Source organism: Ixodes scapularis, unplaced genomic scaffold (assembly GCF_016920785.2).
Source record: "Ixodes scapularis isolate PalLabHiFi unplaced genomic scaffold, ASM1692078v2 PGA_scaffold8__174_contigs__length_109621045, whole genome shotgun sequence".
Taxonomy (NCBI): domain Eukaryota; kingdom Metazoa; phylum Arthropoda; class Arachnida; order Ixodida; family Ixodidae; genus Ixodes; species Ixodes scapularis.
Window position 1 is genome coordinate 104758067 of NW_024609883.1, and position 17819 is coordinate 104775885.

A 17819-nucleotide genomic window follows, 5' to 3' on the forward strand; every position below is an offset into this window, starting at 1 on the left:
AACATGACCAACGCCTGCGGCAGGTGCTGTTGTGTCTCTCCGAGGCCGGCGTCACCCCTAGCTTCCGTCGACGGTTCGGCCTCAGGTGGACCTGTCTACTCGCGTCATCGTGATGTGCCTCGTCCAGCATCACCACCACGTGTTCGTGGTGATGGTACGGGCCGACACTACTCAACCCATTCTGGAAGACAAGTGGTCGCTCCCAAGAGACTCAATCTGTAAAACTTTGTTTTTTTTCACAGCCAAGGTGTCCGATACTCTCCTTGAACATTCTAAAGGGGGGATTTTGCGGGCGGTGCTAGTGCCAAGTTTGGACACTTTCGGTAATCGGGTTGCAAACACTGTGCCCACGTCTTGTGTAAAAAGCCATTGCCTCGTGTGATAAAGGTGCCTTTTGGTTCCTAGCTCTGGACGCTCAGTTGGTTGCTTGCCGTCGCTGGTGGGCTGTGCAGTTTCACCGCCGGCCACAGCCCGGCACGGCAGTGTCACAAAGGAATCAACCTCATTTTTAATGCCAAAGACTTGGAGAACATATAATAAACCAACTTTTGTGAACTGAAAGTGGCTGTCATGACAAGTAGTTGGAATGCCTCAGACTGCTCATGTCGGCACAAGAATTTGTTGCAAACTGTAGCGCGTACCTCTGTCCGATATAGTAGTCGCAATATTTGTGTACTGAAAATAGAGTTTGTGCACTGTGCATGCTAAATTTCATACACTTTTCCATTGTTTACAAACCCACGCCCCAGCGTGTAATCTTCACAGCCTAGCATGCGCGTGGTCGTCAGTTGTGAAACCGTCCAAAGCACGCGCCATACACACAAACACTAAAGATGGTATGAGAGCGTGTGACACCTAAAGAGGGCATGATCCTCTTCTGCATTATGCGCGAAAGTTCCAACAACGACCATGTGCTGTGGCTACCAACGCCGCTTCCGGCGGCCCACCTGGGAGCAAAATTGGTTTACGGTAGTGTCGTTACTGATTTCAGCGCTATTGATGGTGAAATTTTGGTTGCACGTCAAGGTCCCCACATGTTCTTCCTCTGGGGTGACAGACATCTTCCTTTGGTTTAATCTGTAAACCCTCTAATCTTCATTTGCTGGGGCATATTGACGGAGAATTTTAGTAATTCGCACAATTTACAATGCAACAGCTTGTTTTCAACATCTTGAATTTTTGCCTGTGGCACACGCAATGGCATCTCAGTTAAAGCCCCTTCATGTTTTAAAAGTAGCGCAAAGTGCGTCGATGCACGAGGCACGTGCAACATGCAGCCCTTGGGAAGATCATGGCGACACAGCGCAGCACTGAGCTAGATTTCAGACGCCATGTCCTTCCCAGAAGTGGCACACGGTACGTGTCTCGAGAATTTCCACAACAATGAATGGCGCCACTTTTCCCAGGATAGAGGGGCTTTAATCTCAGTCTGCCTGTTGCCCCACCAAACAGTTCTGCTAGGAGTCGACTGTGGCCCCACCATTACGTCTATTTTTCTTTATTAACCACTACATTTCCGCCCTTTTTAGAGGATATGTGTGTATTAAAATAAAACATCCAAAAGTATTGAAATTAATTTAATCAGTCCTAGTTAAAAATTAAGAATAATCAAATGCTCGCTACTCTGTCGTGTAGTGTGCAACCAATCTAAAATTAAAACCTGGCAAGTTTGGACAACATTTTATTGCGTTGAGTACTTCTGACAGGAATCCTAACGTCCTTGATTTCTTTCATCATGACCATCTACCTTTGCTTTGAAACATTTATTTAACGACCAAAGAAGTGGCCACCATATCTGCCCTGCTGTTTGGGCATAAAAAGAGGAAAAGCTTTTAATCTTCTCGGGAGCTTCCAGGGCGAATGAGACAAGTGGCAGCGATCAGGGACTCCTGGGGCTTCAGTAGTCTGGAGTCACCTGGTTGATCTCGGCGAGTATGGTTTCCTTGAGTGCCGTAGGGAGGTTCTGAAGTTGCCCGACTGTGACGTTGTTGGGGGCCAGGTGCACTGCGAGTGGAGGGTGAACGGGCAATCCATCCCAAGAGCTTGGTGACAGGGTGAACACAAGTGTAGCATCCAGAGTCATGTTGCGCTGGTTGCGGAAAAAAGACGTCCGAGGCCCGTTCAGCTAGCTCCTCGGGAGAGACACCTTTGCGAAGGGCAACAGTGGCAGCAAATTGCCTAGGTTTGTGGACCCCGAGGAGAGAACGGAGGAGCCTTCAAACTTTCGAAAGATGGCTATTGCCGGAGATGGATCTGCACAGGGAAGTCCAGCAGTTGGAAGCGAGTTCCGAAGTGTAGCACGAGATAGTCTTTTGGAGTTTATGTGAAGGTTTGAGGAGTCGTCGTGGTCTGCGAGAACGGCGGTAACAGGCCAACAGGTGAATGCGGCGGTCCAGTAAGTAAATGCTCGTCAAAGCGGCATCGTCCGGTACGGTTAGCCGCTTTGTGGCAGACTTGTGGGCGGACTGGATAGCTTGTATAATGTCGGAAAAGCCAGCAAGTTCCATGACAGAAGAAAGAGCTGCTCGGAAGTTGTCCCACTTAGTGAAGAATGTGTCGCAGCAGGCGCGACAGTGAGATAGGGTTGCGGATAGGAAGTCGTAGCGTAAAATAATGGGGAGGTGATCACCGCCGAGGCGGTCGCCGGCGACATGCCATCTCCAGCGTCGAGGGTAACGAGCACAGGTAAAGTCGGGGCAGGTGTCCTGCTGTTGGGAGGATTGTTTGATACGTGTGGGGGTGTCTGGGATGTTGAGGAACGAAAGTTTCAGCCCTGTGAGGTCTGCAAGAAGCCGCGTGCCGTGGGGAAGGTCAATGTCGTAGCCCCATGCGTGTGTTTGGCATTAAGATCACCGCAAACGGGAACGTCGTCTTTTGGATAAAGACGGGCGAAGTGCTTAAAAAAAGGGATGTTTAGCGGCTGCCTTGTCCAGCGGTTTAGCGATGTGTCTGGAGCCACATAGACAGAGAAGAGAAAAACGGGCCGTTGAGGAATTGGCGGCAACCCGTAACGCTGGTCATTGCAGAGCACCTCTGTGAGGTGTCGAGAAGAGTGAAGCACACTGATCGATGAACGTACAGGGCGGAACGAATCCAAGGCAAGGGGGCACTAGTCTCAATGTTCGGAGCAAGTCCATCGTACTGTGGCAAAGAAGGGAGGGGGCCGTTGATTTCTTGTAGAGCAAACGCAGCGGCCATGTCGGATGACGAGTGAAGATAAAATTTTTCGATGAAGTCTGCCTTCTTCTGTTTAAGCGAGCAACAGTTCCACTGAACAATCCTGGGGGCGCTAACCATGTTTGCGTGGTGATAGTGGGGGGCCGCCGAACGGAATGATGCCCTGCATCGCGAGGCGCCCGATTACTGCACGGGTGCAGGTATCCACGAGAGTAAACAGCGAGTTTTGCATCGTCGGAATTCGCTGCGTGGCTGCCAGCATTTGTTTTGTGAAAAGGGTGATTTGTTGTTGCAAGCCAGTAAAGTCTGACCCTGACGGAAGTAGGGCAGGCGTCTCACTAGTGCTGTTGACAGCTCTCGCTGATTCTGCGAAGGTGGTCCGAGGCGGTTCTGATGTTGGGACTTGTGTGAGGTCGGCGGTGATGTTGTGTGCCGGCGTTAGGAGTTTTGTGGCGAGCACCGGGCGGGAGTCAGTCTTCTGCTTCGCAGACCTCGGTGCTGCGATGAGGGCTTTGGGCGCAGATAACAGCACAGCTTGCTGAGCAGGAGCTAGTTTCAGGCGTCACTGGTGGTGACGCCGGCTTCTCTTTGGATGTTGATGAAGGCAACTGACGACGCTGTGTTGTGCCGTTGGCTTGGGTGCTGTTGGGGCACTGGGCAACGCGAGGCTGGTGCCGTCGAATGTAATGAGTGCCGACCCAGAGTTTGTGAGAGGACCGGCCTGGAGGATAGCAGATTTCCGGCAATGAAGGTTTTTTAGGACGCAGAATCCAGGTCGCCAGACTTTTTTTATGAATCCGCGAACCTGGCCACGGCGAATGGCCTCGTAGCCTTGCACGGAGACCTGCAGAGTGCCGATCGGGATGTATGTTACATTGAGGAATGCATCGCACACTTGAGACAAAGCAGCATCAACTGCAAGTTGATTACTGCAGTCGAGGTACCTCACTTGGTAGGGGGCTGCAATGGTGTAGGAGACCTGAGGTCTATCTGTGCAGCAACTGCAGAGTCAATGGCAAGAAAGACCCCGTCCATGATGCGGCATGGTTTGGCCGGCCGTAGAATGACAGTGTGGGAGAACTCACTGCAGAACGATGCTGCTGGAGGCGCCGCGGGCGGGGCCGCCTTACGTCGGCGAGAGACAGGATGCCATCCGTCCTCCAGGGGGAACGAGTCAGGGTTCGAGTCACGTTGGATGCACCGGGGTGAGGTGGTAAGCTTAGTCGCAGCGGCGCCGAAGAAAAAAATGCCACGAGCACGCTTCGTTTCATTGGCGGCAGTGCGGATGTGGCAACTGTTGTTGAGGGGCGACAACTTGCTTTCGGGATCATCGTCGCCGAGGATGGAGAATGGATTCTGAGTAAAGACCGCAGGTTGAATTCACGCGGCAACAAGTGGTGCATCAAGAAGCGACGTGACGGCAGGAGTGGTTGCACCGGCTGTGGGTGGTGCATTGAGCGGTAAGCTTCAGACAGCGGGAGAAGCCAGCGTGGCCTCGGTGGGTTGTGAGTCCATTTCGTTGGGTAGAGGAAAGTCCCGAGGGCCGTAGTCGGTGCTAATGGTCGTCATGGGTCATGAGGGCGTGTGGGCACAAAAAGTTGCCGGAGCTGAAGTGAGCTAGATAGAGAGATATGGCCTCTTTTTTCTCCACGACCATCTACGAAGCCACAAGACTGCAGCTCTAGCTTCGACTGAGCAGTGGCTCTCTCGTGAAATTGCACAGCAAAGCACAGACCTTCCAGATAGAGTCCAGGCTCTTGCTCATACTGTTTGGGAAAGTACCCCTCAAGATTCGAAAACACTTCATTTGTCCAATCACTCGTTCCACGTGGATCCGGACCTTCGCAATCGCCCTAGTTTTCGCTTCGTCCTCCAGGGAGAGCTGTAGCCTTCCCCCAAGGAAAGGTGGAATGTTCAGGTTAGCCCCTGCAGCTTCGACCTCTTCAGTGATCAAAAAGCCTCTGTCCGCCATGACAGAGTCTCCGGGCTCAAGAAGGTTGCATAGCCCGGAACATGCGGTCAGGGCTTTGTCAGAGACGCGGCCAGGGGCAAGGTCGCTCACGAACGACACGAACCCATTGGGGGTGATGCCCAGCAGTCCCTTGGCAGTGTTGTGGCACTTGTAGCTTGAGTAGGTATCACTCTGCACCCTGAAGTCGCTAGGTGTCTCGATGAAGATTTCCGTGCAATCCAGAATGACTCTCGTCGATGGATACGCCTCGATGAAGCACTCCGGCATGTGCTTGTTCACAACCTGTCGCGACGGCCAGTAGTTGAGTTGAGCAAGGTAGTCCGCTAGGTAACCAATCCAGAATGTCCACACCCGGCTGACTGTGCTGATGTGGATACGAAACCGGTATGCAAGGTCCTGCTCCAAAAGTCCCACCCTCAGGCGGGACAACACGAGCAGCAGCTGATCATCCATGGATAGATAAGGTGACCTTCTCTGCGGACCTTGACTTTCCTTGTGAGCTTCATAACCTGCCTGAACAAACTTGTAAAAGGCGAGAAATCTCTCCAGGGAGTCGAATCCCGTGTAGAAGGCCAGTTTCTTTGGGTCCTGTTGCACGGCTGTGAGCGTGAAGTTCTGAAAGGGGATTGTAGCATCGATGACCTCCTCTGCTTTGTCATACATCTCCTCAAGATGGGCTACTTTCTTCCGCAGAGCTTCATTTTCTTTCTGTAGACGGTCGTTGTCCTTGCGCAGTTTCTCGTTTGCAGAAGCGAGCTCCTCTAGCTGCCTGATGCGATCACGCAGGGCTTGATCGATACATCCTGTGATGCTGTACTGGTGGTCTGCCAGATGGGGAGATAGCAAAATAAATATCACATCATTTTTGCAGTCAAATATCAAAACAAAAAACTAGGCTTTCTCCTTGTAATTGCCTTGGCTCTGCCAAATAGCATATCATGTGCCATACAAAAAAAGCATCACATGTTAAAGGGGCCAAGAAACGATATGCATTTGGATGTTCTGCACCTCATACAAGCATACTGACGTCTGTAGCACAAATATAATCTATATAATAATCTATATACCACAAACCAGAGGCTCCCCTGCCAAGGTTATATTCTGAGGAATAGAAGGCTAATTTACAGTCAGAAATCACAATGTTGAGAAAGCCTAGGGTTCACACCAGGGTGACGACACTTGAATACAGACGGCTTATGAACTGGACCCAAGCACTGAGTGAGCACCTGACTATTTGGTTACAATCAATGCCATGGTAACTATTGGGGCTTGGGCTTGTGTCTAATCACTGCGCCAACAGTAGCAGCTAACCCCTAACAGTAATCATGTGATTATTTTACCTGGCTGTGAGGAAGAGCAGAATATTGCTTGTTCTCAAGCTTTATTGTGCGACAGCAGCATTTAGCAGAAGTAACTGAGTCGGTTTATGACCTCTTTAATGCTGCTCTGTTCCACACGAAGGAGCTATAATGGGAATGCTGGCTATTCGCCTTGAGATCCGATCGTCAGGGGTGCTGCGGGGAAATGCGGAACTAAGCTTTGTTCTACACTTACTTGGAGCACGGAGAATGCTGCGGACGCTAACTCGAAGCCCTGAGAGGCTCCGGTGCAGCGTTCGTGCGCATGCATTGGAGTCAACTGCGAATTCTAAGAGCATGCATAGCCTTGCCCGTGCTCCATAACAAAAGTGGGGATGGTTTTTTTGTGGACGCCAGAGAATCGCCGCTTGTCTTGTAGGAAACAATGGATAAACAAAAGCATGTGTCCCCACTTTTCAATCTGGATCTTGAGGCAAATAACATGCAAGCAGGGCTGTGGCAGCATCTCCTTTGTACCTGGCAGACAATGAAGTGAGGGTGTGACCGCAATCTGAAAGAACAACTCCGCGGGTACCTTGCATGTGCGGTATCTTAGAGTGCACCGTGCCATATGGTGCTGCGAGTATGGAACGGCCACAACTTGCGTGCTATAGCCAGCGGTGACTGAGTTAGTACAGTTTGTAAAGTTCGACGTACTGCATGTAAGTGTTCCATGCACCTATCGGGACTGCTGCACAGTTGACAGGGATGCCAAATAAACAGACGAGCAACACTGATGCTCAATGTTAGGAGCTTACCGCTAGCTATTACATCATCAGTGTCAGGGGCACCAGCGGAGGCCAAGGGGCTGCCGGGTTGTGCTGGCTCCTGGCTAGCAGGCAGGGTCACGGTCTGTGCCAGGTCAAGGTCCGACAGAAAGTAGGCCGGCAGCGGCTGCAGCGCATGGCGCTTCCTTGCGCAGATCATGTTTGGGACCTTTGGGCAGGCCGCAACATCTGCAGGCAAGGATAAGGCAATTGTTCACGCAATTATTTTATAAGCATTACATACCGGCTGGAATTCTGTCTAGCACAGGGCACAGCTTACACTGTACGGAGCACATAACATGTCAAACAACCAAGAGCTCAGCTGGATCAATAGCGGTCACTGTTTCTACCCTTTGGTAGCTGGTCTGGAATGTTGTAGCCAAATAGCGATTGTTGCAGTTCTTTCTGAGACGAAGTGCATTCAACAGCCACCGGCGTATAAAAGAAGGGAACAAAGTTTATATCCTTATTCAACATAGTTTGGCACACAACAAAAGGTTTGTCCCAAGCGAGCCAATCAGAGTACACTTCTCTAGTAAAGAGCTGTCACATACATTTGACTTCAACACTTCAATCAGTTCACAGGGGTTATAGAGTCTGCCACCTGCCATGTTACTGTGAAATCGACTATATTCGGTGCCATCTTAGGCTGTCCATACTTGCCTAAAGGGCCCTTTATTAAACATAATTATATTTCCGCATTCATATGTGTTTCCATTTGTGACACGAACGATATGCACAGCTGCAACTTCTTACAAAGCAGTTGGCTCAAGCATATTACGACCGCAAACTCCTGACAAGGCATGTCCAACTCTATCTGCTTGAATGGTCACTAGGAAGCTGCCTAGTCAAGCAAACACGGTGGACAGTAATTATAGAGTCCTTGCACCTGACGTCAGTTTTCGCTCAAAATATTTCTAGAATTCATGTTGGTACATTTTCTCCTATGTTTTTCTATGTGCTAAGAGAGTGTTTTCCAGCTCGCTGAAGTCCTCTTGCATTGTGACCGACTGTGTCAGATAGAGCAGTCGGAAATATAAAGAAGCATCGTCTGGTACCGTTCAAACACACTGCTGTTATTTAGAGTCGAGATGAGCTGGCACTTCAATGTACGACAGGAAACATGCAGAGCCTTCACTACTTTCCACAACGAGAGAGCTGGATTAAAAGCTGTCATTTGGGGCCATCAGAGATGAAGGCAGCAGAGCGACATCCCCTGGTGCCTTGAGCAGCAAGCTAGCTAAGCCAAGCCAAATCCTTGAAAAAGGCAGTCAGTAGGTTTATATGCCACCTATTCCCACTGCAAATTTAATGACGGACGAGAATGTTATACTTTTTCAGTTTCAGTGATATCCTTGATGCTACTTAACCGCACGTCGCAAAACCTCTTTTCGATTGCAGTCCATTTGCGTCGTCTAGCCGTTGAGAGATCTCATGTATTCAGACAAAACATTGTTATTATGTCTGCAGCTCTACAAAATCTGACATTACGATTGCTTGAAGCTCCGTCTTTTTCTATGAGAGCGATGATTGCTTCCGTAGGTCACGTATTTCGCCATGCTCACTGGGTAGCACCGCTGTCCACAAATCACCAGACGCCACCAGCAGTGACGTAGCTCACGTGAGAAACGACCCATGTATACAGTGATCACAAGCAAGAATATAAGCAGGGAAAAACAACTATTGCAGAAAGAAACAAAAATAGGCAAATAACATACACTTCGGAAATGTCCTGGTTGGAAAAAACCGGGGAGCTTTGTCCTCGTACTTCTTTCTCCCAGTTTCGTTAAAATGAGCGCCGCATATTCTGCTGTCAGAGGTTGGCGTCCACAGAGAGAACCGTCCAGTGGTACCTGCATGCAAAAGAAGCAGTTAGCACCATATTAAGATTCACCCATTCAACTTTGGAGCAAGTGCAACTCAATCTCAGTGGTAAGAATGGATGCAGCAGCCGTGGCGTCTGAACAGGGGCGTCAGTAAACTATCCGGGCAAGGGGGTAGAATTCAGTTCTCCTCCTCCCCCATCGTCACCCCACCGCCTTCTAAACACTTCCAGTACCATTGTGCAGCGGGCACTAAGAACAAGCACATAGTTTATGCCTAACAAACCTGGAGTGGATGCACGCTGAAAATGATAGAAGCACTGTGAGAGTATCTTTGCTTTAGCTGTAGGGTAGTGAGATGAAGCGACATTCCTGCGATGCAATCAAATATTGGTATGTCGGTGCAGGTGGAAGTGGCCAAGAGAGTGAAAAGGGCACATGCAACATCTGGGATTCTTTGAGATTGTCTTTTTTGTTTCAGTCGTATGTTGCACTTATAGGTCAAAAATAATGAATGCTATTTTTATTTTTAAAAAAAATGTGTTTCGCAGGTATGTTGTACATATGGGTAAAATGACTTGGGCCACGTCGGACAGTACACACACTGTACCTTCCTGATCATTGTCAGGAAAGTGTAGATAACAAGTAAAAAAATATGGTAAATACCTTTCCTGTTGATTCGCTGTACCCAAATGTTGCGTAGATGGCTGTTCTTCGGAAAGCGATTCCAGGACACATGCTTGGCAGTGAGAGTGGTGTGGGCACAGCCCGGTACACAGCAGGTTGTACCGCCCGTCATGTGGCTTCTGAGGGTGACCTAAGAAGATACTACATTCAGCTGACATCTCGAATAGTGAAATAAATAAGTGAAGTGACCATCAGTTTCAAAGTTGCAGTTGCTGACATAACTCGCTTGCTAAGGGCCCGCTCAACTCACAACCGCTGTTAAGAGCGATTGTGAAGCTATGCGATGTACTACATACGCATACCAGCCGCGACGATGAATCACCGGCGCTCGCGGACGGTCAGCGAACGCGAGAAAAGTGACGCCGCGCGGACGGTTGTTGACGAGCGCTGCCGAGGCACGCCGACCGCTGGTACAGCTTCGCAAGCGTCCGAAGGGCAAAAAGATCGCAACGACAAAGCACCGTCCCGAATGTTGAGCACGCAAGCAGTACTCGATATCCCACGCTCACATTTCACAGGGCGAGCGCATCACGAAGCGAAGGCATGTCGGCCTTCGCTTCGTGATGACTACTTTATTTCTCTGCTTACAGCGGTGACATTTGTAGTGATGTTCGAAACTGCTCTCTCGCGACCGCACACGAGTTAAATGAACGGCCTAGGAGCGGGATAGAGCGTAACGGCAACAGTCAGTACTCACCCCGGGAGCGGCGAACGAAGCGGCGTGGTGTCCGTCGACGGCCGCGTCGAAAACGATGGAATATGCACAAAAACACGTAATATACAGAAGAAATACAAAGCGCTGAACGAAATAGATACACTTATGAACAAGAAAAATACACTGGAGTAGATAAAAAAGAGGATTATTAAGTATAAACAACGAAGATGAAAAGTATGTCTAGAGCGAGGTGATGCGATTCCAACGGAGAGCAGCCAGACGACGGGGGCCGACAGAACACCGATCCCAAGATTCCTCGCGCGCGCGCCGGGGCGCTTGGGAGGACTGCAAATGGTCTATTGAGTGAGTGAGAAAACGTATTTATTAAAGGAATGGGATACATCACGATTTCCTGATGCACCATCGAACTTTTTTTTTATACTCGGCAAACCTTGCCGAAAAGAACAGATTCGACGGTGCGAAATGTATGTTGTAGACGGGATGGTCACGGGAGCATGGTATGGAGCATTGGCGGCTGGTAAGGTGCCACATGACGTCACGTGAAAGGCGGGAGTAGGGTGCAACTGTTTGCTACCGCGCGGTTAGACACGTCTCTAACTCTAGTGTTGTTGTCGGCAGTGTCGATGCCATCGTTCTTGGAGGAACTGCAAACAAAGGCGATTTCTCGCTGGATCCTGTGCAAGAAACACGCCAGAAAATCTTGGATGCCTGCATCGCGCTTGAGCCGAGTCTAAAGGTACACCGTGCACCTTTTCAAGATCTCAATACACGTCAAATGGCATTCTAGCTTTCCTCCTCAACTTACAAACCGCGCAACGTTACTTAAAGGTACCGGGGCGAGAGTATACCGCTAGCAGTTAAAGAGGATGGAAAGGAGGAACTCCCCTCTAGCTCGGGCCTTCATTTGTGCCCCGCATGTCGTCATATTCCCCCTAGTCATTTAAAATTTGGGCCCCCCAAAAGTTGCTCTCCCCCTCTCTTTCTCGGGTCTTCCGCAGTACTGCGCGCAACTATCCTCCGTGTACTCCTAAGGTGAGAGTGTTGTGGGAGCTACGTGTTTGTTGAACAAATCACACTTCTATCTTTTGCCACGTGATCACGCTCCCTCGCGCACACCCACACGCAGAGAATGGGGTCAGGGGTCCAGCAAGTGCGCAGCTGCCGCCTCACTCTCAGTTTAGGGATGAACTCAGGCAGAGCGACGTGCTTGGGCACCGCGAATGTGTCACCGAGAGTTTTCGAACGAAGGGAGGTATACGAAATAGTCGGATATATGTTTTCAAATTTTCGTACCAAAAAAGCATGCGTTTGACTTTCTACCATCTTTCTTTTGGCCCATTAAACGATATGCGATTAGTAAAAATCTCGAATCTACATTCATCTATCCCAGCCTAAAATTAATTCCATGGCCCCTTTTAGCAACATTGGTCGCCATTTCTTGGTACACTGCCTGGTGATAGTTGGAAGAGAAAGTTGGCCTAGTAGGGTAGGAGGAATGACATGCTCCTCTTTTTAGACTTATGCTAGGTGGCTCAAGCTAGCGCCCGTTACAAAGAGTATAGCCATTAATATCCATCTATCTATCCATTGAGAACGAAGCGTATGAGTGGATGGATCCGAGCCTCCACCGAACGCTGACGCCGCCCTCGTTCTCGTAAACGAGCCGAGCCGAGTTTACGCCGAATGCCGAAGCACACGTCGTGTACAAAACGTGCTCAGAGTGTGTATTTCGCAGCCGCTACTAGAAAGCGCGCATTTTTGGAAAAAGGGTCTGTGTTTACACCCTTACCCTTTAGTAACGGTCCACGCTAACAAAACGTTAGTGTGAGCCGCCACCAAAGAACACCAAGACAGCTAATTGCAGATTTTTACCCGAATCTGTTTAATGAATGACAACGTCCGTGTATAGGATCCACTGAATCATTTCTCTGTTGTTCGAAATGCACATAGTGACTTCTAGTGCATAAAATGCTTGCCCTCTGAGTGGAGTCAATAAAACATTCCCTTCGTTTCTTTTCATTTCATTTTTTTTTATCAATACAAATTTGCAAGTACAGCCTCTGGGCACCACAATCTCGCTGCTGTTATATGTGTATGATTTCTGAGGTAATAGGCACTTTAATAAGTTAGTTGATTCATTCTAATGCTCTACCTAACTCTTCCATGTGGTGCCAGCTTGTCTTAAGTTTGTAGGTGTCGAACAATGATCTCTATGACAATTTGCCGCATCGCGCATCCCCGCTTGGTCGCTGCAGCGAAAGTGCGGTTACCGGACGGCCATCTTGGGAGACGGAAAATCGATCTTTTGGAGCGTTGCGGAGCCTGAGCGGCACCGTGATGAAGACACGATTTCTGCTCGCTCGTCGTCATTCGCCGAATAAGTTTTTAAAAACCCTGTGTAAGGGTTGAAAGTTGCCATTGAGAACACGTGGAAAGTTTTACGAAAGCGCAGTGCCGCAGGAAAAAGGAACTCATCGAAAGCAAGTTTCGCCGGTCTCGCTGCGTGATCAAAGCTTCCTTGTCACGCCGAAGTGCTGTGTCTCTGTGCTTTCGCACGCTTGGATAGCAATCGAGAATGGACGCCGTGTGGATGTGTTTTGCGAAATGTGCGTTTTGCCGTAGGAGCCTCTGGAGCAGCGTTTTATTTTACTCTCGCAACTGTATTTGTAACTTCTGGCACTCGCCGTCAAGAAACGAGCTTGATCCAGTGGCGACGGAAGAGGGGTAGGAGGGTACGGCGACGGCGACAGATTGCACAATTTCGATCCCGTCATTTTATACGTTCGTTCGAAAACCTACCCTCCTCCATAGCGTTGCTCTATCTGTGCCGTCATGTGATCCCTTCGAGTAGATTCGGAACAGCGATGCATAATAACAACTAACCACTGTTTTTTTTTTTCTTATGAATAGCAATTTGCAGGAACACCTGGGCGATCGAGAAGACATCTGCGCGCGACACACCTTCAGAACTGTGCCACGGCGTTGATTCTTGATAAGTATCCAAGCGTGCGAATGCACGAAGACGCTGCACTTCGGTGTGCCAAGGAAGCTTTGATCACGCCGCGAGACCGGCGAGACTTCAATTAGACGAGTTGGGCATTTTTCCTGCAGTGCTGAGCTTTCGTAAAACATTTCACGTATTCTCAAGGGCAATTCTCACCGTTTACACAAGGTTTTAAAAAACGCCTTCGGCGAATGACGACGAGCAAGCAGAAAATGTGTCTTCAGCACTCTTCCGCCCAGCCTCCGCAACGCTCCAAAAGGTCCATTTTCCGCGTCCCAAGATGGCCGTCCGACGGCTGCATTCGCGGAGCGGGGGTCAGTGCATCGAACCCGTCGAACCTCAGCAGGTTTGCTCGTAGTTGCCAGACTGGTGCCGCAACAAAGAGACTTCCACCATGGTGACCAGACCCTTTTTCAAAAGGGCGTGCCATCAGTAGCTACTGCGGGAATTATCCGAGGCCGCCATTGTTTGGGCACGCGCATGTATTGTACAACGAAATCTTCGTAAGCGTTCGCAAAGGACTCGGATCCAATCAAAAGTTTCGTGTCCAAGAAATGGCGAACATCAATGTTGCTTGATGAGGTTTTGAAAAGTGTCCATTACCGTAAATGTTCTAACAGTGTCGACATCAAACACAAAACGAATGTGTTGTTGTTGTTTTTCAGGAGGCAAAATTTGTCCGCGATCACGTGGGGCTTCGACCAGGAAGAACTGCAGTCCGCATCGAAATCGAAGACCGCGTATTAGACGACTCGAACAAAACGGTAACCATGTTCTCGTCAGTAATTGCACGAAAACTCGCTAGAACCGAAAGCAAGTGGCATTTCAGAGCGTAGCCTCGTTAAATTATGGGGCCTGCAACGAGCATCTGACGGGTATGTTTACAGCGCCCCCATTTTTGCTGTTCATCGATGTGCGCTTGATGACGTCGTAAAAGTGTTACACTGTTGCCTGCCGCGATCCTGGCGGTGTCACGCACCAGCGGAGGTGGATGCGGCAGGCGCCTGTCCTGCTACAGGTCGCCCTCCATGCTTGACAGTCCTCGGAAGCTTCGGAAGTCAGGAGTTGGGACGCGTCGACTACAGCGACACTCGCGTTCACTAGTACGTTTTGTCGGAACTTCCACGGCCGACCGCCAGGGTCGCGACTCGCGACACCCGACAGCCTGCCACAGAGAGCCTAGATTGAAGAGAGGGTCCATCGTCTTAAACCATGGGTGGCGCTTGCAATTTAATGGCGGACACCAGCTGCAGCGATGAGCCGCGATGCGCATGCGCTGCGATTTCGCGTGGCGAGAAGCAAAGGCGGAGGCGTTTGCAGACGATCAACGCTTACGTCACCTCCTCGCAACTTGTATTGCAAATGCGGCCAGTAAACCACGTGACCCCAATCGAGCACTTGCAAACTGTTTTCAACGGCTCCTGTGACGTCATCTGTGGCCACTTCGGGACCCCTTTCGACGCATAAGTGGTATACCATACAGGATGTGTCACGTGACAATCGTAACACGTTGTCTCGCTCTCTCCTTCAGTTGCCGATTGTTCACAACTACGGCCACGGCGGCTCCGGGATCACTGTGTGCTGGGGCAGTGCAGAGGATGCAGTCAATCTCTTGAAACAAGTGATCGCCGAGAAGGGTCTTTCTTCGAACGTGCAATCGAAGCTGTAAACGTAACTAAAGTGTCGGTGGTTTTGATCATTTCTGTTATAAATTGATGCAAAACGTAAAAATGCCTGAAAGAAAAACGAATAAAGGTTTGTGTCACTATGCTAATGCTAGTCTTACGATTCCTTCTTTTTTTAGTTACGATTATTAAATGACTGTTATACGTTAATGAAAATCCCACGCCGCCCCAAAGGCTCTCCACGTTCGCGAGCGAGACGGTGCAGATTCTTGCGTTTATTCTGTAGCACAGTGTCGGTGGGAAACCAATTTTTGTGGAAAATGGTGCGGTACCGTTCGGTGCTTCAATGAAGATCGAATCGTGTTACCATGCGTACGGCCTAAATTTAAACAATCGCTTCTGCGGATGCGTCGTCTGCTCCAGGTAGACGTTGGGAAGCATGGATCACCACGACGGATGCCTGCCTCCGCGGATGAACTGCAATATTTATGTTAAATACTTGTTTCTTTTAAAATAGATGAATCGGTTCACCTGTACGGGAATTCAACAAAATAATGAATTCAAACCCGGATAACAAAATAGTGGTACTGTGGGCTGTGAAATTGCAGGTTCTATGCATATTTGTTTTTTAGAACTTTTAGCTTTTCCAGCAAAATAAATATTTATCATGAATAAAAGTTAGTGTCATATAGGAAATTACCGTGCTAGTGAGTTACGCTGCAGCCAATGTTTCCCTTTACTGTGCCATGGTGTGGGTAAGTTTTTTTTTTTTATTTTATTAACAATTTAACTACGTTGCGATGAGGAGAGAGTGCCTCCTCTAGTTACGATCGGGAAACTGTTCTTTGACAGGACAAGTGAAACAAACTGTTCTGATATATCTGCCGCGATTGTAACAAACGAGAGTAACCAAGCAACGCGATAGCGTGCGTGTTATTAGATGATTTTCTCGGTAGTGTGGGTTCACCCGCTTCAATTTTCTCGGTGAGGGCCGCGGATGTCGAGGGGATGATATTATAAATTTCTGGCTAAATAATCTTCGATTCAAACACAGTCGACTTTGCAACTCCAACGAACGACCCACAGCACAACACAGCATCGGCCGCAGCGACACTCTTTTACTCATCAGGGCTAGCAACTCTCACGAGACTTTCCGATCACTCTCCGCCCTCACCTAACGCATATCGGAACTGGGCAGTTCATAAATTGACCTTGGCATTATTCCAGTGATGCTGTAATTCCGATATTTCTTTTAGCTGTTTAATCGGAATCTTAAAAAAAAAGTCAGAAATAGGTTTAAAAAAAAAGCCTGCTTTAATATTTCTGACGTCTTTATCTTTTTAGGACACAGACTTGCCCGATAAACCACTTCAGCATAATTGTCATGGAGGTTAATTATACTGTATAAATAATAACTAAAAGATGACTTCACTTTAAGATGCCTCCCGTGTTCATATTTCTGTAGGCGTCACAACGTGAAGTTTAAAATGCGAAGGCAATATGTCATTTATCACAGAGCAAAAAAAAAATCTACTTTTAACGTCTTTCACGCAATATGACCGGTAAAAATCAACTGACGGATTTATCGATTGATAAGTCTATTAAAGGGCAGCGATCAGTCAGGTAAAGTTTTTAATCAAACAATGTTCTCCAATCAACGTTCAATGTTTTATAAAAGCTATGGATTGTGCGAGATAACATAAATATGTAGGACCAAAGGTTCTACAAACCACAGCACTAAGTTCATGGAAGTAAAAGCTTAATATTTAAGGCTTTGTTGTATTTCCACGCTTGTGAAACGATACAACACAACCTTTAGTAAGAAAAAACAACAACGAAAACATCAAACATTTAAATAACGAGGGTCCAGCTCAGCTGGAGACGGGCTTGCGTCGTCGAGATCTATGCTTCTGAACGTGCGCCCGTAGCAGACGACGCACGGCGGTATCCCCACTTCACGGCCTCTGAGATTATCTGACCGTCAGTAGAGTTTTGAACCATTGCACACGAAAAACCCACGGAACCCTAGCCATAAACAGCTTCGCTGTAATAGAGATGCCCCGGGTGGGTTGCCATTCGGTGCAGCTCATCTTGGCACAAGGCCAATCGCCGAGCTTTGTCTTTGGTGCTTGCAGCCTCGTACGTAACGCGTAACAAGTAATGGACTACTTGTAATCGATTACATTTTACTGTAATGATCATTGTAATTGAATTGTGTTTTTGCTGTCTTTGATTACAAAAATACCCATTACAAATTTTCTCAATTTATATATATATATATATAGAGAGAGAGAGAGATTTTTTTTTTTTTTTGGGGGGGGGGGGGGGGGGGGAGGGGTTAGATTTAGGTTAGATCAGCTGGAGTCACTCAGTTCTGGACAACGGTCAATTTTTTTTTTCTTTTTCTTTTTCGAAAAAGCACTTAACCTCGGGGATTAGTAGGCCACTCCCCATATGCTTCGTTTCCTGGATAACTTTTTTTCTTCTTTTTTTCATTGGAGACTACGTTTGGGTATGAAAAATGACCTTATCCAGCCTCTTGTGAGCAACTTATTTAAAATTTAAACAGCGCTCATTTCATTTTATTTTATTTATTTATATATTTTTTTTCATGAGAGGGGTTGGCTGTGTTGGCGTCAATCTCAGCTCTAAGCAAAAGTGGTGAAGGCTTTCTTTTCTTTTCTATTTTTCAGAACAACTGAGCGCGAGATCCCAGGGATTATGCAACCG

At 48.3% G+C, this 17819-nt stretch overlaps 1 non-coding gene across 1 annotated transcript in view; it reads right to left on the reverse strand.

Annotated features, from left to right (window-relative positions):
• LOC8025919 overlaps positions 1–17819 on the reverse strand; it is a 211691-nt gene that overhangs the window by 159634 nt on the left and 34238 nt on the right. The gene's annotated exons all lie outside the window — the stretch shown is intronic.